Here is a 25,965-nt window from a genome sequence, read left to right as displayed (position 1 = left end):
GCATGACCGCGCAATTGTCAGTTAAAGCGACACAGTGCCGAATCACAAAAAATTACCTAGTCATTCTGCAGCCAAATCTTCCGGGGCTGAAGTGGTTAAAGGCTTATACGCAAGTTATGCAAGTTAAGGGGATATGTATCAATAAAAAAAAAAGTTTTAAAAACAGCTATTTTTTTGGGAGTAGTGATTTTAATAATACTTAACTTAACTATCGTGCCTGGGGGGGTGTCCTTAGTATGCCTGTAAAGTAGCACATTTTTCCAGTGTTTATAACAGTACTACAGCAAAAGCACATTTTTTTTTATCGGGTCACCGGACTCTGTGATCAAGGATCATGAATGGACATCGGGGGACAGTTTTTTGTTTTTTTTAATAAAGGACTTATCCCAAATTGTCTACTGTCATTTTTAACATTTTGACACTTTTTTGGTGAATGTGTAGGGGTACAATGTACCAGATACCCATTCGCATAGGGTGGCGGGACCGGGGGGTTCCCTTGTTAAAGGGGGCTTCCAGATTCCGATAAGCCCCCCACCGGCAGACCCCCACAACCACCGGGCAAGAGTTGTGGGGATGAGGCCCTTGTGCCCATCAACATGGGGACAAGGTGTTTCAAAGGTGGCTATAGGCTTTGTGAGGTCTTAGGCAAATCATGGAGACATAAGGCCCCACTCACGGCCAAAATGGGAAAAATAATTCAAGTGATAAAAAATAACTGTATAAATTGCATATATCGAGAGCCTTAAATCCTATGAACTATGAATTCACAGTTTCTAGAATTTTCTCTAACCAATTACTCTTACAATTACCAATTACAATTAGGGGTGCCGGGGGGGATAAAGATGACAGGGGGTGGGTGGTGGGAAGCTGGCAGACGGGTGCAGGGGGGATGAAGATGACAGGGGTGGGGTGGTGGGAAGCTGGCAGATGGGTGCAGGGGGGTGAAGATGACAGGGGGTGGGGTGGTGGGAAGCTGGCAGACAGGTGCAGGGGGATGAGTATGACAGGGATGGAGTGGTGGGAAGCTGACAGATGGGTCTAGGGGGGATGAAGATGACAGGGGTTGGGGTGGTGGGAGATGATTAGGAGAATAATGATGATGACAGGGGGTCAGTAGGTGTCATCATATGCCAGATGGCATACATATCATTAGGGCTGTGTGTGGGGCAGCTGACAGCAGTGATTATCAGAGTGCCCTCAGGGGATGACATCATGGGATGTGTCAGTATAGGGCAGGCCCATCAGGTGCCTGCTCTGGCAGTGTCAGGTTCTCCATTACAGACCATCCATCCCAGAGAGTGGAGCAGAGTGAGAGCTGCCTCCCATTCCCTCCCACTCCCACACACATTAGGCCAATTAGGCAGCCACGAGGCCCCCAGGAGTGTGAGGCCTTAGGCGACCACCTAATTTGCCTAATTAGAGAGCGTTTTGGGGGACCCCAAATCACCCTCCCCATGTTAAGGGTACATGGTACGGTTCAGGAGGAGGGGCAGCTCTCTCACCCCCCCTTTTCCTGCGGCCTCCCAGGTTGTGTGCTCAGATAAGGGTCTGGTATGGACTTTGGGGGGGACCCCTACGCCATTTTTTTTTTTTTTTTTAATTTTGGCGCGGAGTTCCCCTTAAAATCCATACCAGACCTGAAGGGCCTGGTATGGATTTTGGGGGGACCACTAGACCATTATTTTTACATTTTGGCACAGGGTTCCCCTTAATATCCATACCAGACCTAAAGGGCCTGGTATGGATTTTGGGGGGACCCCCACACAATTTTTTTTTTATTTGGGTGCGGGGTTCCCCTTAATATCCATATCAGTGCTAGTGCTAGTGCCGGCTATTAATGAATTGTCAGTCCCGACAATACATATAAAAGTCATTGAAAGTCATTGAAAGGTACTGTGAGGAGAGAGCTCTGACACAACGGCTTCTATAGAGCGGCTCACAGCGACACTACACACTGTAAAATACATCCACAGAGAGGGGAGACATAGTGGAACACAGCGGTTAAGATGAACAAAAGAAAAACGAGAGAAGCACCGAAAAAATTGACCAATTTCTACCCCCTCACGGCCGGCCGAGATTTTCAAGATGGCGCCCGCTACGAAAATAGAAATGCAGCATCCCCTGCACACTCCTGCAGCCATCCATCGCCATCCTCGGGTGAGTCTAATCTCACACAGCATCCACCAACATCCTCACCCTCTGACAGCCCAGTTAAGCAGAAAAGGAGGATTGGGGTGGAGGAGGAGAATCAGGATGAGGCAGGGGCAGAGGAAGATATAATGGAGGATTCATCCTCTCGCAGCCCATCCTAGATACTACAATGAAGGAGATGTTATTAACCCTCAGGGGGGCCCACCAACAGGACATGTCTGCATTTATGCACACAACAAAAAAAGAACTGTCAGCGTTTGGTAGCAGAGTCAAGTATGTGGAAAAAAAAATGGAGGAATTTACACTAGCTCATAATGAGCTGGTGGATGCGCACTTTGATGTAGAAGATGAGATAAAATCTATGCGCCTAAAAATGGCGGACATCGAAGACAGGGCACGCAGGAACAACATAAAGTTCAGAGGGATATCTGAATCGATCAAACCAGCAGAACTTACTGCGTACCTCCAAAAGCTCATGACCACGGTTCTGCCGTCTCTGGGGCCTAACGACATAATCATAGACAGAGCCCACAGACTGCCAAAACCTTCATTCCTGCCGGACCAAATCCCCAGGGATGTCATCGCTAGGATCCACTTTTACCACATAAAAGATCAGCTGATGCGATTTGCCAGACAGCACCCCACGCTCCCTGATCCATTTACCGGAATCGCATTGTATGTAGATTTATCGCAAGCTACACTAACGGTGAGGCACAACTTGGTCCCTATTACAAAAATCTTACGCAATCACAAGATTCTGTATAAATGGGGATTCCCTGCCAAACTGCTGCTGGAAATGCACGGAGAATCGCACGCAATTACCTCACTGGAAAAAGGGATGGACCTCCTCAGAAAATGGCGACTTCTACCGCAGGATGGAGAAGCTGCAGACCCTGATCCACTGCCTGAAAGACGAAACAACTACCGTCAAAACAGAAGAGGCAAGTAAATGCTACTCGGCTACACGTTCGCCTCGGTAGATGGCTCTTATACACGTGTGGCACTTCTCTCAGGATCAACAACCCCTGATGCCTTCCAGATCTTCCATGAACCCAGGTGTAGGTTCCAGAAGCAGCCGTTGTTCGGCTAATATGTTTCTTAGTTATTCCCCTTCTTCACTTACAGGATGACACCTGTGACCTGTTCTATACAAACTTTAATGTTTGATTGGTATATAATGCTGCATAAGTCAGCTTGGTTTTTTGTTCACGTTTTTCTTTTTCTTTTTGCTATTCTGACATTTTTTTCAGAATCGTTATTTCAAACCTTACACGTACCCAACATCAGTCCAAGAGCATATTGTTTATTGATCTCTACCACTAGATGGCAGCAGCGTGTACTCATTGAATGGAATGAACCTTAAAATAGTATCACACAATGTGAGAGGTTTGAACAGCCCCTATAAGCGCAGGGCCATGTGGAAATCAGCACTGGACCTGAAATGTGACATCCTGTGTGCACAAGAAACACACTTCACTAGCAGCAAACCACCAAAGTGCACGCACAATAAATTTTCCAAAGTATTCACCGCCAATGACACTTCAAAAAAAAATGGGGTATTGATCGCTATTAAGGACACATTAACCTTTTCTTTATTGCAGATTCATAATGACCCCCATGGACGCTTTATTATTTTGATCGCAGAAATAGATCAGGTACTCTACACACTGGTAAACTTATATGCCCCAAATATTAAGCCAATGAAGTTTATCCGTAAGGTTGTAAAACATGCCAAATCCTTGCAAAAGGGCAATCTAATAGTATGTGGGGATTTTAATATGGTCATGAATGAGGAATTTGATTCCTCCTTGGTGGCTCTGAGGAAGAGGCCCTCTTTATGTACTTGGTGTCATGAAGAAAGGCTCTTTGATCCCTGGCGCTGCCTTAGATCCACCGAGAGGGACTACTCTTATTACTCCATGGTGCATAATAGCTACTCTCGAATTGACTTTTTCCTAACAGATATGTATACCCTGCAGAAAGTGATTAAGGCTGATATCCTCAACATTACGTGGTCTGATCATGCGCCTGTGGCCATTGAGGTTGAAACTAGCAATAACACATCCCACAAACCACTATGGCGCAACAATACCTACCTTCTGTCTTGTCCTCACATTAAAGAGGAAATAGAGAAGAAACTTAAAGAATACTTTAGTATCAATTCCAATGGGGAATGCTCCCCAACAATGATCTGGTGTGCTCACAAAGCATACGCTAGGGGTAGCGAAACTCCATAAGGATATTGCAGATCTAGAGGCCCAACACAAGGACCCCAGCACCGCATCCCTCAGCATCTTAAAACGCCTTAATTCTTGTCGCGAAGAACTGCGACAGGAACTTAGGGCAGACTACGATCTATATTTCAAAAGGCTGAAACTATCATTTTACTCCCAAAACAATATGGCAAGCAAACTTCTGGCCTCGCAAATTAAAAAAAGATATGCAAAATCCAACATCACTCACATTCAACATCATAGCTCTAATACCTCACTCCACAACCCTAAGGACATAGCTAATGCTTTTGGGGACTATTACAAAACCCTTTACAATCTCAATAAGGATCCATCCACCTACCAACCTACAGATAAAGAGATAGATGAGTTCCTTCAAGGAATCCAACTCCCCTCAGTAGACTCAACAACTCTTCAAACCTTAAACTCCCCAATCAATAATGCAGAAATTGAGACAGTTATTAAAACTCTCCCTATGCATAAATCCCCAGGAGCGGACGGTTTTTCTGCTGAGTACTACAAGGCATTCAGCTCCCTGCTCGCACCAAAACTAGTAGATGTTTTCAATAACGCAGCCACAGGGGGATCCTTCCCAAGAGAAATGCTCCAAGCAATAATAGTAACATTACCCAAACCCGGCAAAGACAACTCCCACCCCCAAAATTATAGGCCAATATCCTCACTCAATTGTGACCTAAAGATCTATGCGAAAGTATTGGCCAACAGGTTATTAGAAATTACCCCTTCCCTAATAGGATTGGATCAGGTGGGGTTTGTAAAGGGCAGACAAGCACCGGATGGAACTAGAAGGATGTTAGATCTACTACGATTCACAGAACTTAATCAATTACCAAGTATTTTTCTAGCATTAGACGCCGAAAAGGCGTTCGATAGGGTGCATTGGGGTTACCTATCGAAAACTTTACAAAAATTTGGAATATCAGGAATGATACATTCGGCAATTATGTCCCTATACTCAAACCCATCCGCCCAAGTCTATACCTCCAGTCTCCTGTCTGATCCTTTCCTACTATCTAATGGTACACGACAAGGTTGCCCCTTATCACCAATAATCTTTTCACTCATTATAGAACCTCTGGCACAAAGTATTAGGTCCAATACTTCCATCAAAGGCATAAATATAGGTAAAGACAGTCATAAAATAGGACTCTTTGCCGACGATATAATGTTAACCTTATCCGAGCCAACAACCTCTATACAAGAACTTAAAAAACTATTGCATAATTTTAGTAATATCTCCTTTTACAAAATCAACACAAACAAGTGTTCCGCTTTAACACTCAATATACCCCTAGATGAACAAAGCACAATTAAACATTTGTTTCCCTGCAATTGGGACCCCCCCTCAATTACGTACCTTGGTGTGCAGCTCACCTCCTCTTCCGCTAAACTATATTCCAGCAATTACACTCCTCTACTTGCAAGTGTTGAAGAAGAAATGGTCCAAATTGGTAAACTACATTTATCATGGATGGGGAGAATAGCTGCATATCAAATGCAAATATTACCTAAACTTCTTTACCATTTCAGAACTCTACCCATACCTCTCCCTCAAACATTCTTCTCACAACTAGCAAAAAATTTAAATAAATTTATTTGGGCAGGAAAAAAACCTAGAATCGCACTGACTCATTTGTATAAACCCAAACACTTAGGCGGAGCAGGTCTCCCAAATGCACACACTTATTACCAAGCTGCTATATTGGAACGAACCCGATATTGGTTCACATGCCAAACTGACAATAAATGGTCAGAATTAGAACAAGAAATCACTCCCGGCCATAATCTACCAGCCCTGGTGTTAGCTGCTGGTATACACCATAGACCAATCACTCCGCAATATCCTACGGTACAAGCTTCTATAACAGCCTGGTCCTCCTTACTAAGACAACTATTTAAGGATACTACTATGCAGGAAATACAAATCCCATTAGCAACATACAAATACTTGATACCAAACATATCGACCCAAACTTTGAAAAACAGAGGGGAACATTTCCTCACACCTGACCTACAAGGACAGGAAACAATGGAAAGTTATCAACTGTTTCAAATAAAGCACTACCTCAAACATAACAATTCTAGACCACTTAGATTACCCCAAATACTGTGGCACTATCTATTAAACAAATGCCCAGGGAAACACAAGGGAATATCATTATTCTACAAATTCGCTACCCCTCTATACTTACAGGCTAAATTACCAAACATGAGAAAATGGGAACAGGACCTCAAAAAGGAATTCCCATTACACCAATGGCATCTAGTGGTGAAGAGTAATAGCAAATCTTCAGCGTGCATAGACCACTGGGATAATGCACTGAAGATACTACATAGGTGGTATCTTACTCCCCTACGTATTCACAAAATGAACCCGAGTTCCTCCCCAATTTGCTGGAGAAAATGTGACAATACTGGCAACCTTCTTCACATATTGTGGAGCTGCAAGGTAATAAAACCTTTCTGGCAGAAAGTAGCTTCCATCATTCACACAATTACAAATACCACAAGCCCACTAAATCCTGAACTTTCCCTCCTTAGTCTGGGCATAGACAACTTTCCTCATTTGACGAGAAAGGTTGTTATAAATATTCTATTTGCAGCATGCATATCCTTAGCAAGAGAATGGCGCTCTCAATCACCCCCAAAAATCGAAGAAGTAATCTCCAGAGTGAATGCCCACTACACAATGGAAAAAATGCTAGGAAAGAAGAGTCCCGGCCTTCCACAAACACTGGGAAGTCTGGAAATCTTCTCAGTATGCTCCCTCTCACTTGTGAAACTAAGTATTATGTTTCATGATATTTAGGCTAAACGACTAGGCTTATAGTGGTAAAAGTATTTAAATAATTAGATAAAGTAATCAGAATATCAATAAACAATCGACATTACTAGAAGTAGTCAAACCAGAAGAACCAACCCAGACTGTATTATTTAGTGACTGCTCTAAAAGGTATGTGTTTTCTGTTATTAATGTATTAAGAATATATCTACGTTTGAAGTTCATAAGATAGCTGTCTACAAAGTTCGAAATGAACATACATTGTATTCCCTCACTATTGACCCTCATTAAGGTCATTAGAGGGCTGCCTTGTTTAAGACTACTAGAGGTTCCTGCTCACAGTCTGTACCCAGTTGGAGTGACAGGGCCTACCTCCTGTTGAGGTCGTTAGCTACGTGGTTATGGGTGGCTCACGTAGATTTATCTCTTTGTGGAATTATGACTGTCAGTCAATACTCACCCTGTTTATGTCATATACTGTAAACAATGTTTTGTACTTTATGTATAAACTGAAAATCTATAATAAAAATCTATGGTTAAAAAAAAAAAAAGAAAGTCATTGAAAAATAATTTTAAAAAAATTCCATTACCAGGCCCTTCAGGTCTGGTATGGATTTTAAGGGGAACTCTGCACCAAAATTAAAAAAAAAAATGGCATAGGGTTCCCCCAAAAATCCACACCAGACCATTATCCGAGCACGCAACATGGCAGGCTGCAAGAAAAGATGGGGGGATAAGAAAGCGCCTCCCCCCACCTAAACCGTACCAGGCCACATGCCCTCAACATTGGGAGGGTGCTTTGGGATAGCCCCCCAAAGCACCTTGTAATCCTTCTATGATCCATGAACAATACAGCATCCTCCATAGGAGGCGCCCGGCAGAATCACGCGCGACCCGGATGACAGTTCTTAAATAACCGAGGGCGGTGCCACCCGTGATGTAGACGGGTGACCCCACCCCCTTCTGACGCCCACCTCTTCTTTTCCTGTGAGCTGCCAGGTTGCGTGCTCGGATAAGGGTCTGGTATAGATCTTTGGGGGGACCCCACGCCACTTTTTTTTAAATTTTGGCACGGAGTTCCCCTTAAAATCCATACCAGACCCGAAGGTAATGGAATTTTGGGGGACCCCGAAGCATTTTTCTTCAATGACTTTCAATGACTTTTATGTGCATTGTAGGGACCAACAATTCATTAATAGCCGCCACTAGCGCTAGCACTTTTAAATTACTTTTTTTCCTTTAGAAATGTCATTTTGCTCTCAGACTGTTATAAACACGGGAAACATGCATTACTTTACAGGCATACTATAGATACCCCCAGGTATGAAATTTAAAGGAATATTTCACTTTTATTGTTTCACTTTAAGCATTATTAAAATCACTGCTCTCGAAAAAATGTCCCTTTTTAAAACTTTTTTTGCATTGATACATGTCCCCTGGGGCAGGACCCAAGTCCCCAAACACTTTTTTGACAATAACTTGCATATTCGCCTTTAAAATTAGCACTTTTCATTTCTCCCATAGACTTTTAAACGGTGTTCCATGGCTTTCGAATTTGCAGCGAACACCCCAAATTGTTTGCTATTCGGTGAACGGGCGAACAGCAAATGTTTGAGTCGAACTCAGACAGCCCATCCCTATTAATTACCATAAGTAAGTAATATACAAATAATTATTATTTATAGTTTTTTTTTTTTTTTTCAATGATTTTTATTGAAGGTTTTAGAAAAGAATATGTTTTACAACATAAAAGGAAGGGAGAAAAATGATATACACATTCAGGTTGTATACAATCCGGTGATATACATTCTCAGAAATTTTCATTTAATTAATTAGTTGTTCAAGAAGCATGTAGACATTTAACATAAGCAGAGTATGTTCACTGTGCGTTGTGTTTATCTTGTTTTCATTAGTCAAACGTTAATAGAAACAGAACCATCTATAGAAACATTAGCTTTTGGACCATATCGACCATTGTTTATCAAATTTTTTGCATTGTAAAGAGTTTATTGCTAAGAGGCGCTCGAAAGTGTAATTTCTATGAACTGCTTTGGTTATGTCTGATAGGTTAATGGCATTGGTGGATTTCCAATTTCGTAATATCGTTAAGCGTGTTTCAAGCAAAATATGAGTTACGACTGGTCTAAAGTCTATATGAAATTTTTCAATGTTCAGATGCAATATTGCCAGCTCTGGGTCTGGTTGAGATATTACTCCCGTTAACGTGGAAATCAATTTGAACACTTGGTTCCAAATGCATTTAACAGCAGGACAACACCAAAGCATATGCAGTAAATTGCCTATTTGCCCACAGGCTCTCCAGCAATGTGGGGATGTTCCCGGGAAGAATTTCGCTATTCTATATGGGGTGTAGTGCCATCTGTTGGCCATTTTAATAGTTAATTCCCAATGTTTAATGCAGTGGGAAGCCTTGTGTATTGCTCTAAAGGCTTGTTGCCACTGTTCATCTGAGGCTGATATACCTAGTTCTTCTTCCCATTTTTTCATTGCAGTAGTTTTGGTAAACGTGAGTTTATCTTTGGTGATATTATAGAAGAAAGATATTCCTTTTGTGTGTTGTTTGGCTGTAGTGTAAAATTTCCAAATATTGTTCGGAAGGTGTATGGTAGGTGTAGGCTTAGATTTAAGGAAGTTTACAATTCTTATGCACGTAAACTGTGAGTTCTTTGGAAGATGGTATTGTGTCATAAGTTGCTCCACAGATTTGGGATGTGTGCCATTATATAGGTCTGATATGTGTAGTATGCCCTTACTTGACAGGTCTTTGATTGTCAGCATTGGGATTTTTGTTTCCAAGAACGATAAGGGTATATTATACTGTATGTCTTGTTTGTCTTTATACGTATGTTCCCGTATAACTCTCCACGCCTTTAACGATATTTGCGTAGTAGGAGGCAGTTTTTTTGTGTCCCACGGTATCCACCCGTTTGTCATGAGTAGCAGGGGTAAATTATTCATTGGTGCTGTCGTTTTTTCAATGTCCACCCATAATGGTGTGTCAGTTGTTTGAAACCAGTGTTTGATTTGGTCAAGGCGTACTGCCCAATAGTAGTCGTGTATGTCCACTAAACCTGCTCCGCCCGCTTGCTTATGTGATGTGAGATTATTTCGTGAATATCTAGCTTTTTTCCCCTTCCGTATGTATTTCCAAGCAATATTCGCTATATTTTTTATTAAGTGTTGAGGGATAGACAGTGGTAGAGAGCGGAATATGTACAGTATTTGTGGCAATAACATCATTTTGTAAGCTGTAATTCTGCCTAACCAAGATACTTCGCTGTTGGACATGTTTTTGGTTTGGGCTTCCAGTTTGTTAATTAGTGGTAATACATTGGCTTTTATTATTGTGGATATTTTATTTGTGAGTGTGATCCCCAGATATGTGATATTTCCTTTACTCCACATATATGGTAATTTTGCTTGTAGCAATTTTCGGGTTTTTGGTGGGATACCCATGTCTAAAATGAGAGATTTAGTAAAGTTGACTTTATAGTATGATATCTCTCCAAAAGCTATGAGGATTTTATGGGCCTGTATTAAGGGTATGGAGGGTTTAGTGAGTAGCAGGATTACATCGTCTGCGAATAGGTTAATGGTATGTTTTGCTGACCCAAACTGGAAGCCTGTTATCAAAGGGTGTGAGCGTATGGATTCAGCTAACGGCTCTATCATCAAATTGAAAATTGCAGGAGATAGGGGGCACCCCTGTCGGGTTCCGTTTTTGATCTGGAAGGTTGCGGATAGGAACCCCGCAGAGTACACCTGTGCTGACGGGCAAGAGTATAATGCTTGCAAAATTGGGCCTTTGAATCCAAACTTCAACAATGTTTGTTCCATATATGTCCAGTGGACCCTATCGAACGCCTTCTCTGCGTCAATGGATAACAGCAGAGAAGGCTGTTCGAGTCTTTTCAGCATGGTTTATCACATTAATAATCCTTCTAGTGGCGTCCGAAGTTTGTCTCCCCCTCACAAAGCCCATCTGATCTCTCGTAATGAGATTAAGTAATATGCATGTTAGTCGTTTAGCTAGTAGTTTTGCGTATACTTTTGTGTCGGAGTTCAGCAGCGATATGGGTCGGAAGTTAGCTGGTGTGTTAGGTTCCTTACCCGGTTTTGGTAGAGTCACTATATGTGCTTTTAGCATTTCCTGTGGAAAGGAGGCAACCTCAGCAGCTTTATTAAAAATTTTTGTCATGTGTGGAGATAGAATATTGGTGAACATTTTGAAATATTCATTAGAGAATCCGTCCGGGCCTGGGGATTTCCCATTTGGAAGTGTATGTATTGTCATTTCAATTTCTCTGTGTGTTATCGGAGCATTTAAGTATTCTAAGTGATCGTCAGAGAGGGCTGGAAGGTTTATTTTGTCTATAGTTGGGTGAGGTGTATGTGCATCTTCGTGTAAATTGTATAGTGAGCTATAGTATGCAGCGAATTGATTCGCTATTTCTTGTGGATTTGTGATTCTGTGTGTTAGCGTAGGGTGTTGGATGTATGCTATTCTAGTTCTGGTGCGAGCAGCTTTCAGTCTATTCACTAGGTATTTACCTGCTCTGTTAGCATTGGTATAGTAGTTTTGTCGAAGGTATTTTAAGTGTTTGTCATATTGTTGAGTTAGGAGCGTTCTGAGTTGTTCTCTAAGAGAATTGAGTTTGTCGATAAGTGCTGTGATGGGGATGTTTTGTTTTGAGTTTCTATAAGGTGTATGTCTGCAATAATTGTGTTCAGCTGCTGAGTTCGCCTCTTCTTTTCTCTAGCTCCCAATTGGATCAGGATTCCTCTCATAAAGGCCTTGTGAGCGCTCCATACAACAAATGGATCACCCACAGAGCCCTCATTTTCTGAAAAGAAATTTTGTATATGTTGGGAGATTGTTTTGTGATATTTATTATCTTGGAAGAGTCTGGTGTTGCAACGCCAGATGGGTGGTGAGGAGGAGACTCCCTTCTCTACAATAGACAGGGAAATGGCTGCATGGTCAGACCATGTAATTTCATGTATTTTAGACATGTTCACGTTTTGCAGGAGCCATTTATCTGTTAAGAACATGTCTATTCTGGAGTAAGAAGAGTGCCTGTTGGAAAAAAAGGTATAGTCTCTTTCCGTGGCGTGTAAGCATCTCCATATGTCGTATAGTTCCTCTTGGTGGAGTATGGACTGAAGGGATAGGGTTCCTTTTGACTGACCTGATGACGTGTCCAGTGTCGGATCTGAGGTTATGTTGAAGTCCCCGCATATTAATAGGTTACCATATTTCATGGAATTTGCTTTGTGTAGGACTTTTTTGATGAATCTGACTTGGCGTGTATTCGGAGCATACAGTGTGATCACTGTGTATGGTTTGGAATTAATGTCTCCTGTGAAGATGATGTACCTGCCTCCAGCATCGGTGAAGACATCTTTAGGTTGTATGGATAGCGAGTCCTTGAAAGCCATTAGGACACCTCCTTTTTTGCTATTTGGTGTATTGGCCATGTATATGATTGGGTAGTTTTTGTGCTTACATTGAGGAGCATTATGTAATTGGAAATGGGTTTCCTGGACACAAAGAATGTCCGCTTTGTGTGTGCTAGCTTCCTTCCACAAGGAGAATCGTTTAGCTGGGTGATTTAGTCCCTGGGTATTAATTGAAAGGCATGTTATCGTCATTGTGAAAGGTACTTGTGGTTTTGTGGGGTGATGTAGTAGATGTACTCACTGCGCCCGGTTGAGTGGGGGATCCTTGTGGGTTGATGATGAAAGGTAGGTCTTTTCATTTCTTCGTGTGTCTTGACTGGTCCGGTACTTTCGTAGATAAAACTGTGTATATCAAAAACAAAGGGTGCAGAAAAACAAGGAGAAAAAAAACAAAAAGTCAACAGGGGTTTGATAAGAAATGGATCCATGAATTGATCCCTGTGCAGTTGTAACTGCTACTGGTTGACTGGGGTGTAGGTAAGAGTTAATCCTAAGCTCTACCCTGGAGATAAACTGAATTATATCTGTGTGGAGTGTTATGAGCTTCCACCATTGCTTATCTTGGATGAGCGCTTGTATGAGACAGTTTGCCACTCGCTCTGTATAGGGATCGGTCCCTGAGGTTGCGCATGTTGTGCTGGTTGGTCAGATATTATGCCCCAGTTCCTTAAAGCCTTAAGTCCCTCTTCTAAGGTGGACACCGAGATGGTTTGGCCATTGTGAGTGATCGACAGGGTAGCAGGGTACTTCCATTTGTGCAAGATGTTGTGGTTTCTCAGGGCTTTTGTGATGGTCAATAAATTTCTGCGGCGTTGCAGAGTGTGTCTGGACAAATCAGGCAGCACTCAGATGACGGCATACTGTTATGGAATGTTTTCCTGTTTGCGGGAAACTTGCAGAATACGATCTTTTATGTGGTAGTAGTGTATCCTCATTAAGACATCTCTAGGTGTGTCATCTGGGAGGAATGGTGGTTTAGGTACCCTGTGGATCCTGTCCACTAGAAGATCTGATGCAGTTGCCTCAGGTATTAAAGTGGAAAAAAGGGCCTGGGCATATTGCAGAAGCTGAGAAGGGGGGACAGATTCTGGAACCCCCCTCATTTTGAGGTTGTTCCTCCTGGATCTGTCCTCGAGGTCTGCAATTTTATCTTTTAGCCATAAGATGTCCTCCCCTTGTGCTGTGTGCGCTTCTACCATAACATTGTAACATGAGGTATACTCCTCCATCTTGTGTTCTACCTGGTTCACTCTGCGGCCTAGCGTCTGCACTTCCCTCTGGCATTCAGTGATTCCTCTCATCAGATCTGCCTGCAATGAGGAGCGCAGGGACAGCAGCATATCTTTCATTAAGGTATCTGATACTGGCCTGTCTGCTGTGGGGAAATCTGTGATAGGATCCGGGCCCTTAACGCTCTGGCCTGTAGTGCTGGAAGGCCTGCTTACCTCCATGGCCGGATCGGCCTGTGATCTGACTGGTGAGTCCCTCCGCTGCCGCGATTTTGCCGGGCTGCGTGTTGTGGGGGTAGAGGGGCCCGAGGATTGTTCGCTGGGAGGGTTGGTCAGGCAGGAGGAAGCCGCTGGTGTCTCCGCTCCGCCGTTCCGTCCGGATCCCTGGTCCGGCCTGTCAATTCTGGCTCCGCCGCCATTTTGCTGAGGCCCGCGCGAGGCATAATAGCTCATCATCTTCTGCGGCTGCTGTGGTGTTTTTTAGTGCCGTGGCATCTTTTTCTTGATCCGCGGGGATTTGGCACTCAGATGGCAGTGTTTGGAGCCGTGGATGGTGCTGGTGGGCTCTGATGCTGATGGATTATCTCCGGTGGGCGAGCGGAGCTCCTGGGCTAAGCGTCCATCTTGGAGTCCGGTCGCCACGCCCCCCCCATTATTTATAGTTTTTAAGGTAATTTACTATGTATTCAAAATCTGTACTCAAGCAGGTGGCTTAACGGACACATTACTAAAATTATAACTTACAACCAATAATTTCACAGTAAGTAGATAAATAATAAATTATTGTGTTATAACACATAGTATATAAATATATATGATTTAGGCTGTACCTTTTCAATTGAATCAGTTTCTCCCTCTTATCTGTGTGAGAAAAAATGGGATTGTGGGTAAATCTTATACCCATAAACACATGTTTTTTCCTTGTAGTTAAGAGGGCTTGGCTGGAAGGGAGCATTTATCTTTTAGACTACATGCACCTTCTATAACATTGCAGTGAGAGGCATGCCATCACTGCAGCATTTTTATTGGACAGCTGGGACCAATGATACTTTACCATGGATCCAAGACTCCAAGCTGTTCATTGAGCTCAGTGCCTCTGACAACAAGTCAGAGGCACTGTGATCTCAACCTCTCAGTCTGCTGCAAACAGAGTGTGTCACTTTGTATTTAAAGTGGCCGCTCTGTATTTAGCTTCTGACAGGCTGCGCAAGGAGCTCCATATCTCTGGAACCATAGGTCGAAGGAGCAACACATTTTTACCAGTGGTGGGGTAGGACTTAGGCTACATACAAATTTTGGGGTCTCTGTGACCCCAGGTCGCCGAGCTACGACCCTCTAAGCTTTTTTTTTTTTAATGTTCATGACTCCCCTGACTGCACGTCCCTGCTCTGGGTTACAATCTCAATCAAATGCAGGGATTGCCAACCTCCCGCTGCATTTTTTACTGACAAAACATGGGAAATTTACTGATGGAGCACATTTTCTACTAACAATCTGAAAGATGACAGAACTCCTATTGAAAACTAACAAAATCAATATTTAAACAGTATAAACATGAAATGTAAAAACTGTCAATACCCATACCAAGTAATTTACCTGATATACACTTAAAAAGTCAAACACAGCATGACAAAATGTCAGTCCCTAATATTTACTGACAGTAGAAAAAAAATCACTGATCAAATTTACTGACTGTTGAAAACCCTGATCCCATGTCAACTAAGGTAACCTATCCTGGGCTGAAGGGGATACTTTGTGCATGTATCTTCCAGTCAGAAATGGTCATAAAGGAAATTGTGGTGGCAAGTGGTTCACCATCTCTACCCAACATATGCTGTTCTCATGACTAAGGTACCTCAGATGCAATCCTGCCCCTTAAATGCTAACTGCTATCCAATCCCCCTGTTTTACCCCAACTTAAAGAGGAGTTTCACCCAAAAATGGAACTTCCACTTTTCGGAATCCACCCCCCCTCTGGTGTCACATTTGGCACCTTTCAGGGGGGAGGGGAGAGCAGATACCTGTCTAATACAGGTATTTTGCTCCCACTTCCAGGCGTAGATAGCAGAGCCACCCGTGGGTATCTACGCCATTTCCGGCATCTTCTCCGCCCCCCCGCTATCTTCTGGGAGACACACAGGTCCCAGAAGACAGAAGGGACCAGTGGGATTACGCAGCGCGAGTCGTGCATGCGCAGGAGGGAACCAGGAAGGCACAAGGCTTCACTTCCTGATTCCCTTACCAAAGATGGCACCTCCATCCGAAAGCTGAGGGACGGGTCGGCTTCAGGTGCTGACATTGCGGGAGCCCTGGACAGATAAGTGTCCTTATTAAGTCAGCAGCTGCAGTATTTGTAGCTGCTGACTTAAAAAAAAAAAAATTAGGTGGAGCTCCGCTTTAAGCTTACAAGTAAAAACCATTGACACCAATGTTGGAGTAAAAAATGGCTGTCTCAGCCCCTTTATTAAAACAATAAAAAAATAACAAAAAGCCTTACTTAAAAACAGGAAACCAAAAATAATTAACAAAACACCAGAAAATGAAGATTGTCGATCCTTGGAGGCCCCGATTATCAATTATACATTTTGTATCTACGTAAGTACTTACATGGTCCCTAGCCGCACCACACCGGCTCAGGGGACGATCCACATTTAGCAGATACCACACTTTAACTTACCAGTTAATCCACCATAACTGGCATTCCACCGGGGACTCCATACCTTAGATGGGTCCCTAATCTGATAAGCACACAGTTGGTTTAAACTGCCTCCAAAGACCCCAACCGCCACAGCACAAAGTGTGAAACCTCACACCTTTATGCCCCGCCAAAAAAGCAATGCCCTCTGCACCCCATCCTGTAATCCCAGAGCCCAAAGATCCGTGCCCACCACGTTAAGGTGCACACTGTCGCTGCGAAAATACCACCAGGTATCCACCTCCAGCTCCCGATGCCAGACCACGAAACCTCTGTTTCGCGCTATGAACTTTCCAACCTCCTTATTAATTTTAAATCATGCCCTGTTTAGTTTTTCCACAGACCTGGCAAAACGCCAAGACGTGTGGCCTACGATATCTGACCAAACCACCACTGTGTGAGGAAAAGCCATGCGCAGCCTGGGGACGTCGAATTTGACATCCTGAATAAGGTGTCTGCTGGACCTGACACCCAGATAATTGCCACCAGCGTGCAAAACCATGATGTCAGGAGCCCTGTCCCAGCATGAAACCCTATGTACTTCTGGGACTACCCTGCTCCACAATAGCCCCGGAATGCCTATCCACCTGACATTCGTCTCTGACCTAGTGAAACCAGCTGATGGCTGTTAGGCCTGACATCAGCCCTCTTGGCCCCCCAATGAACAAAGGAGTGGCCCAAGATCCAAACGAGGCAAGCATGATCTGAAAAGAAATACATGAAATAACACAAAAACCTAACACACAGAAAACACAGACCACATCAAACAGGGATGACACAAAAGACGCCCCATAAATCCTGGCTAAACTTACACCAGATGAGGGCCAACATAAAGGTTAAACCTATCTGACTCCCACCTGCCAATCCGTTTTACGACTGCAGCATCCAATCCCCACCTAGCAGCCTCAGTGGCCGCCCCAATGCAGAAGGAATGTGAAGAATAACTGTGTGGCTCTAGCCCTGCAGCCGATATACAGCACCGAAGAACTGGCACGAACTGGGCGAAGCTATAGATAATTCACCACCCCAGAAACCGGACAAATGGGCGAACCATGAACCTGCAGTAACCACAAATGTGCCCCTTTTCCAGTCTGATTAGTCTTAAATCCGTGGATAAACAGGACAACAGATGAGCCATCACAGCAGACGTCAGCCGCTGGCAAGCCCCTCTGAGCTGCCTTAGACGTGCTAGCCAACTCACCTAACCTGAGAGTCCCATAAAAACCTAAAGTGAAGGCTGCCCGGAACAAGAGAGTTTTTATACTCAGAAGAACACACAATACGCACCTGTATGAACAAGAATTGTAAAATGGCAAATGTGATTGGCTGGCGGCCGTCCGACCTCCGGCAACCCTTCCGATAACCTCTCAATGCCCACTTCACCAAGAAATCCTTGGTGAAATCAGGGATGCCCCGTAACTTGAAGAGAAATGTCAGCACGGCCAACTTGCGATTCATGGCGGAAATAGACACACCATTCATAAAAACCAAACAAATTAAGTAAATTAAAAGATGTCTTACCTCAGAATTGTCCATGCCCACCCCATCCCGTTAAAAAAAATCCCCCCACTCCTGCCAGACCTTGGAATATGAAGACCACGTCGACCCACTCAAGGAGTTTTGAATCAAACCGGAGATGACTCCAACGCAATGTGCCACAACCGAAGAGGACAAGGGGTTCCATGCTGCTCCGCGGCCGTGCCAACTCCTGAAAACTGTCCAACTGAAAGTGAGAAAGAGCCTCAGCCAAAGCACTCTGCACCCCTGGAAGATTCACCGCATACAAAAACATATTCAGCTGAAGACAACACAAAACAAGATGTCGCAAAAGCCGAATTACGGGAGGGGAGGACCCTGACAGGGAATTGATGGCTTGAACCACCCCTAAGTGGAGACAAATCTTTTTGTTATGAAAAGACTCTCCCCATATCACTATGGCGACCACAACCGGAAACAGTTCTCTGCACTCCACCAGCCCCCCAAAAACGCTCCATAACCAGTAGAGCCGGCGGCATCTGTAAAAAGATCTAGATCGAAGTTACTGACCGGCCCCTTCAACCAGAGGGACCGACCATTGAAAGTTTCCAAAAAAATGCCACACCCATAAATCCGCCCTATGTTCCCTGTTCAGATGAACAAAGTGTCTAGGTGAACACACCCCAGCCATGATGGCCGATAGCCGCCGACAAAGAACCTTGCCCATTGGCATGATGCGGCAAGCAAAATTCAGCTTACCTAGGAGCCACTGTAGCTCCCGTAGCTGTATCTTGTGTTTGCCAAATGCTAAGCTAACCTCCTCCTTGAGAGCAAGCAACTTATCATCAGGCAGACGATATTCCATCACCTCAGAATCAATACCTATCTCCAAGAACTTGAATAATGACGTGGGGCCCTCCGTTTTATTCGCCACGAGAGGAATACTAAAACGCTCTGTGATGTGCTTAACCATAGCCAGAAGAGTACCACATAAATTCGAAGAAAGAGGGCCAACGCAAAGAAAGTCATTCAAATGGTGAATAACTGACTTGACCCCTGCCACATCATGGACCACCCACTCAAGGAAAGAGCTAAAAGTCTCGAAAAGGGTGCAGGAAATGTAACAGCCCATAGGAAGGCAATGATCAACATAAAAAGCACCCAACTACCTACAACCTAAAAGATAAAAGCTGCTCGGGTGGATGGGCAACAACCGAAAGGCAGACTCTATGTCCTTCTTGGCCATTAGGGCACCCTAACTGTAACGCCGTACCCAAAAAAATGCAGCATCAAAGGAGGTATACGACACTGAACACGTCACAGGGTCAATAGCATCATTGACCGACCCACCTTTTGGGAATGACAGGGGTGGTAAATCAGGCGGAACTTATTGAGCTCCTTCTTTGGAATGACCCCGAAAGGAGAGACCACTAAATTGGCCAAGGGGGGTGAACAAAAGGGCCGCAAATTGTCGGCCACTGGAGGGATCCGATTAAGAGAGCAAGGGATCCCAAAACCCGCCTCAAAACTGGCCTGCAACAAACGGGCTGCAGGCCGATCTGGATATCTAATTGGAAAGGGCACCATCCGGTCCCCCCTCACCGGCATCTTGCCTATTTCCTATAGAATCGCCGGTACGAGCCCTGCCGGCCTTGAAACAGTGGGTACGGGATTGAGAAGCCCCGCAGTGGGAGCATTCGCGCTTGTATCAGAAGCCGGTGCCGAATCTGCAAGAACCCTCATTGAACTGCCAAAAACAACCCTGCCGTTTTGCGGCCAGCTGTCCAGGAGCAGTCAGACTCCCGGCCCTTGCTGGAAAAAACAAAGTGGAGGCCCGTGCAGATGACATAAGCTTCATCCATAAACTGATGATCCCAGAGCAAAGACGGCCAAATAGCCTTACGCTGATGGAACTGCTCGTCATAGCTCAGCCAAGCCACACCCCATACACTCTATGGGCCTCGCTAATGGCATCTAGATAACAAAAAAGGGGGGAACAGTTTTCAGGGGATTTTCCCCCGATAACGCTAGCCAAAATGGCAAAGGCCTGGAGCCAGTTACTAAATGTACGTGGAATCAAACGATACCAACACTTTTCCTCATCTTTCTTCTTGGATTCTTCAGGCTTAATGCTATCTAGATTAAACTTCTCTAGAGGCAACAATGTGAAAATCTCCACATAGTCCCTGCGCCAAATCTTATCCCGCACCTCAGACTTAAGATGGAACATACACCTCGCATTTGGCTGAATTGGCCAAGTGAACTGTATCCATATGACTTGCCCTTATTATCTGCGTCCCCCTGATGTCATACTAACCACCTGCCCTTGACTCAATGCAGTCGCAGAGACAGCCGGAACCTGGGCCACAGCCTGTCCAGCCCCCAGCGAATCCGGAACCCAAGCCGACACCGGTGTGAAACCAGCACCTACATCAAAATGATTCAGCAAAGAAACGGAGTCCAGACAACAACTCATGGACTGCTGCAGAATCACCCTGCACAGACAATATTAGATAGGGACTTACCAGGCTGACTAGGACCGGATCCCACAGCCGCATTTCCAAAATCCACCGTCGTTGACCGGAACGGAGCCTTGCCATCTTCGGAGCTGGACAGCTCACCTCCCGACTGAGAGAAATCCTGTGGGTCACCTGGACGCTGAAGGTCTGGTGCAGCTGCGCTGACCGTGGATGGCCCAGGCTGCACACTGTCCCTCCTGCGCCTCTGTTTTGCCTGGCCACTGCTGGCTGTCTCCTGTTCACCCCCCACTGGGAGGAGGGGCCCTGCTGCTGTGGTCAGCTCTTGAACTCTGCTGGGCATGCCTGGAACTGGGGGTGATGGGGTCACTGACCACTCTGACCGACTGGCCGGGACCCACAGACTGCATCCTTCCACGCCTGGCTGCCAAATCCATGACACATCCGGCCGGGTGGCGGCCACCCACTCTTAAAATGTTACAGAACTAATGCGCACAACCAAGTTCTCACAGAGTCAAGGGTACTAGAATAGAGATTATAGAGAAGCTACCAACATATGAGGTGGCCTCACCCACCTTAATAAGTAACGTCCTAAAAGTCAAAGTTATCCCTTTGATAAAGTCACGTGGGTGTGACGCAACGCGTCAGGGTAGGAGGAGCCAGGTGCCGACGCTTCCCGGGGACGGCCGTACCCGGAAGCCTGATCGTCTCTGCTGCATTTGTCGCTGACAGTATTCTGTTTGTAATGTAAGTTACTACTTTTTATCAATAAACGTATCTTGGAAGTACTTCACTATGGAAGCATCTCCTTCTTCATTGTCATTCTGGGGTCGTGGGGAGCGCTGGTGACCAGATTGAGAGTCTGACCCAGGTACACCCCCTGGAAGAGGGGGACGGCTGTTGGATTACCTTCCCTCACAGAGGAATATTAACCATTTGCCTAACTTGGCCCATTGGGGGCCGCTGATAGAGGTGAGAGGCTGGGGGAAACACCTGTGTGCTGCACCAGTTTTTCAAGTGTTTGAATCCAGCACAAAGTCACGCTATTGGCATGTTAATATCAACCATTTGTATGGACATTATTAAGCACATTGCATGAAGCATTTTGGACTTGATCACATTTCATTGTCACACATTTTTTTACCATTTTTTATTTTTTATCTTTTTCCTTTTTTTGGGGGAGAGGTGTTGGACTTTTGGAGTTCATTTAAGAGTCAGATTTGTTATATTATGCATGGCTCTGCACTTATGTCACTTTTTTTACACTTGATCATTTTGCATTTATATTATGTGATATAGAGTTGCATTCTTCGATTATTATTGCATCACAGTTGTCACCAAGAAATATTTATTTTGTCTACCAATGTTTTTATTCATTAAGCTGAAGAAAATTATGCACTATGTATGACACACTTTTGAGGAATTGTTTTTTTCATCGTGTTTGATTGTGTTTTAATTAGCACCTTTAGTTACAGTTTCACAAAGTCTGATTGAGGAACACTTGATCGATTGGATGATATATAGTTTTGGTTTATTTATTAGTATTCAAAATTTTTTTGTAGACTGGATTGCCCCCTAATGGGAGAAGTGAGTAGTGTTTACCAAGAGTGTTTTGAGTACTGAACAGTAAGGAAGCATGGAGATTCTTTAGTTTGAGATGTACATCAAGTGGTACACTTAGACTAGCGCCACATTACTTTGACTTTTAGGCCACCCACTCTTGATCCCTCTGACGAGTGTGAACCGGGTCATCACAGAGCTGTGATCCCATCCTGTGGAGCTCCACCCCCACGGGCATTCCTCTCAGCATGCTGCCCGCGAGCAGCCATAAGAGTCTGAGCTGACAGGGCTGGAGGGTCAGATCCCGGGCTCCCTGCATGGAGCTGTGCTGAGGGGAACTGGAATGGTCTGAAGCACTCCGGGGGGCGTGCCCTCCAAGCATGCCGTGGGGAAGAGACCTGTGGAGCCATGGCAGAGGCTCCCAACAAGGCTGCTACTTGGTCCTGCCGCCAGTCGGTCCCCATCGTCGCAGCCATGGAGCGAAGTTGCTCCTGCAGCTCTGGCAGTTTGGCCATAGTAGAGATGGTGGGGGTGAGTGGGCGGGCAGGGAAGCACAATTGTTAATTCTGTCTCCTCTAGATTCCCCCGAGTCCCATGTCATGCTAGCCCTATGCTCATTTCTATTTTATCTTATTTTTTTTTTGCTTCGGGCTGTACTCTTTCACTGTAGTATGTGGGTAAACTACTGCAACAGAGTGATGACTTATTTTACCTTCTCTGATGATCACATATATCTCAGTAATGAATGTGCCAGACTTCCCCCACCACCAGCTCATGCAGCAAGTCTTCTTCACACTTGTTTTAGCCCTCTGATTGCCAGTGAAAGAAACAAAAAATGAAAATCATCTCTCCAAAAAAATTAAATCTTCCCCATGTTGTACAGCAATCTTTACTTTGCCAATCCTCTTTGCTGCAAAAATCTTGCCAAGACCTTGCCAAGATATAATTTCTTGTATTTAAAGCAGATTGCTATAGGTAACCAACGCACAAATATTTGTGTGTGTAATGACTAAGTAAGGCGGAGCGCTACACTTTAATTTTGAAAGCACATATATTGCCAGGTCCTATGTTGAGTGATCCCTTGTTATGACACCATGGCAGCTTTTTCACATTTGGAGTTTTGCAGTTTTGGAGCTCCAAATAATCTATTACTACTAACAACAGTTGTGGAATAAGTCCCTTCAGCTTCAATACACATTACCAACTGTTTTTCATGGTTTACTGTGATTTTTTTCAAATAACTGAAATAAATGTGAAGGTTTTAACACATAAAGGAGAATGTGCTGATTGTTCTGTTTGGCTAAACACTTGATGATCATGAGTTTTGAGAGTTCTGTCACTGCATCCTGATATAAGGGTAAACTGACTTTTCATCGCAATTCTATCTTCATTGTCAAACTACTGTGATGAGTAATTCTCTAGCAACTGGAGTTCCTTAAAGAGGAAGTAAAGTCCTATTTTTCAATTGTTATTAAAGGCTTATTATAGGCTTACCTGTAGGTACTGTAAATATCTCCTAAACGTGCACAGTTTAGGAGATATTCAAAGTGCATGCAGCCGATGATGTCTCATGCACTCTGAAGGTCTATCTTACCGTGCTGGACCTTCAGAGCCTGTGCCGTAAACGGCGGCTCCCGAGTGCATGTGCAGGAGTGACATCATCGCGGCTCTGGTCACTCACAGCTCCGGAGCCCACAAACCCAGAAGAAACACTGGGGAAGATGTCAGCTGTCTCAGCAGTGCACGGGCGCCACTGGAGGGCTTTGTTCTAAGGTAAGTATTTCATAATGAGCTACTATGCAATGCATAGTAGCTCATTATGCCTTTGTTTTACATTTTTTTTGTTTTATTTTGTTTTTCTTGAGTTTACAACCTCTTTAAATACAATGGCAGATACAAAATGTGAAGTGCATGTTGTTCTGCCTATAGCCACCAATCAGAATCAATCCTGCTTGGTTTATCTTCAATAAAGAGAATTTCTTCAATGTTCAAAGCTGAACTCCGGTCAGAAAATAAATAAATTCTTTATGTTTTAGTGCACAGTCCCCTTGGAAGTCAGAAATCCAGTCTTCTTTATTTTGTGAGGAGCCCGCTTTTCCCCTCATATCCTGTTCATAAGACCAGTGACCTCTGTGCCCTCTATTCCCCTGGTCACAGGTCTTGTACATTACCCACCTGTAGTTCTCGGTAAAGTGAGTGGTGGGATGATTACATCACCACTAGGGATAGGCAAACAGTTAAGCCCAAGCATGAGTTCTGGCCAAACATTTGCCTGTTCTGCCATTCGCCAAACACCTGAATTTGCAGGGTGTTCGCTGGGTGTTTGCCCCGATGAACACCCTGCAATGCTGCACAGTGCATTCTGTTCCCTGATTATGTTTGAATACAATTAAAAATTCGAATTACAGGTAACTTCAATGCATCTACACGTATGACAGCTTCCACAAATGTAGAGCATGAAAAAATTTAAGTGGAGCTTTAGTCACAAAATTAAGTCCTACTAGATCAAATTAGGCTGGCCCCTTTTTGCCCTGCACATGCTTAGTTGCTCTCTATTTCTGACATTTTGCCAAAAATCAGAGCCACTAAAGGCCGATCTGCTGACATCTTAAAGATTTACTGCTGCTCAAGAGCTCTGGGCTTCAGCAAAATGGCAGCTTCGAGCAAGAGGAAAGGGGAACAATGCTGGAGGCAATTTAAAGTGCACACAACGCATTTTGATTTTGATAGCATCATTTTTAATTTGGAATGTATATTTCTTGCTAAAGAACATTATTTTTTATCATGTTGTTATGGGTAAAGTTTCACTTTAACATGGCTTTTCTGCTACAATCATCTTAAGAGGTAAATGTATATTTGTTCTCTCTGTTCTTCTAGGAAATTATACTTGAAAATGTAAAAATAGAAATACAAATATAGACATTTTTTAATGACAAGTTCCCTGAATGTTCTTCCTACAGTTTCCACCTAGGTGCCCATGAAACAATTAAGTTGTAATTAAATAGTCATTTTCCAAACCCTTTGGAAAAAGTCTAATTATGAAGCATTAAAGTTGTATTATTTAGCTGTACTTTATACCTCTTGTTTAAAAGTTACTAACATTATCCAGAGCATGTAGAATTGTTTTAATTGCTAGCTGAACTAAAATACCTAAGGTTGGGTTCAGACTAGAATGGATAATTGCTGGAGTGCTTTACCTGTTTGGCAACTGTCCGCTTCCAACTGCACTAGGGGGCATTGTGGTGCACATTTCAGTGGCACTTTTTGTATTTGTTTTGGACAAACTTTAATTAAAATGTGCAAAATGTACACTTCGTTCATGAAGCTGTACAGCAGTGCTGTGCAGTGCCATACGATTCTGTACAGTGTGCCACGATAAAATGCAGAATGTTTGCATTTTATGGCAGAATGCTGGAGTGCAGTTCTAGACTGCCTTGCTGTGTGAATGGGACACACAGGAAACAATTAGTTTGTGTGTGTGACAGGCATTTTACAATGCAGTGAAACGTTTGTTGCTGCACAATGTGCGAATTAGCCCTTAAAGTCATTGCAAGAAATGTATATATATATATATATATATATATATATATATATATATATATATACAGTATCTCACAAAAGTGAGTACACCCCTCACAATATTGTAAATATTTTAATATATCTTTTCATGTGACAACACTGAAGAAATGACACTTTGCTACAATGTAAAGTAGTGAGTGTACAGCTTGTATAACAGCGTACATTTGCTACCCCCTCAAAATAACTCAACACACGGCCATTAATGTCTAAACCGCTGGCAACAAAAGTGAGTACACCCCTAAGTGAAAATGTCCAGATTGGGCCCAAATAGCAGGTGTGTTAA

This window comes from Aquarana catesbeiana, linkage group LG01 (genome assembly GCF_042186555.1).
Source record: "Aquarana catesbeiana isolate 2022-GZ linkage group LG01, ASM4218655v1, whole genome shotgun sequence".
NCBI lineage: Eukaryota > Metazoa > Chordata > Amphibia > Anura > Ranidae > Aquarana > Aquarana catesbeiana.
Note: the sequence above shows the minus strand (reverse complement) of the source record.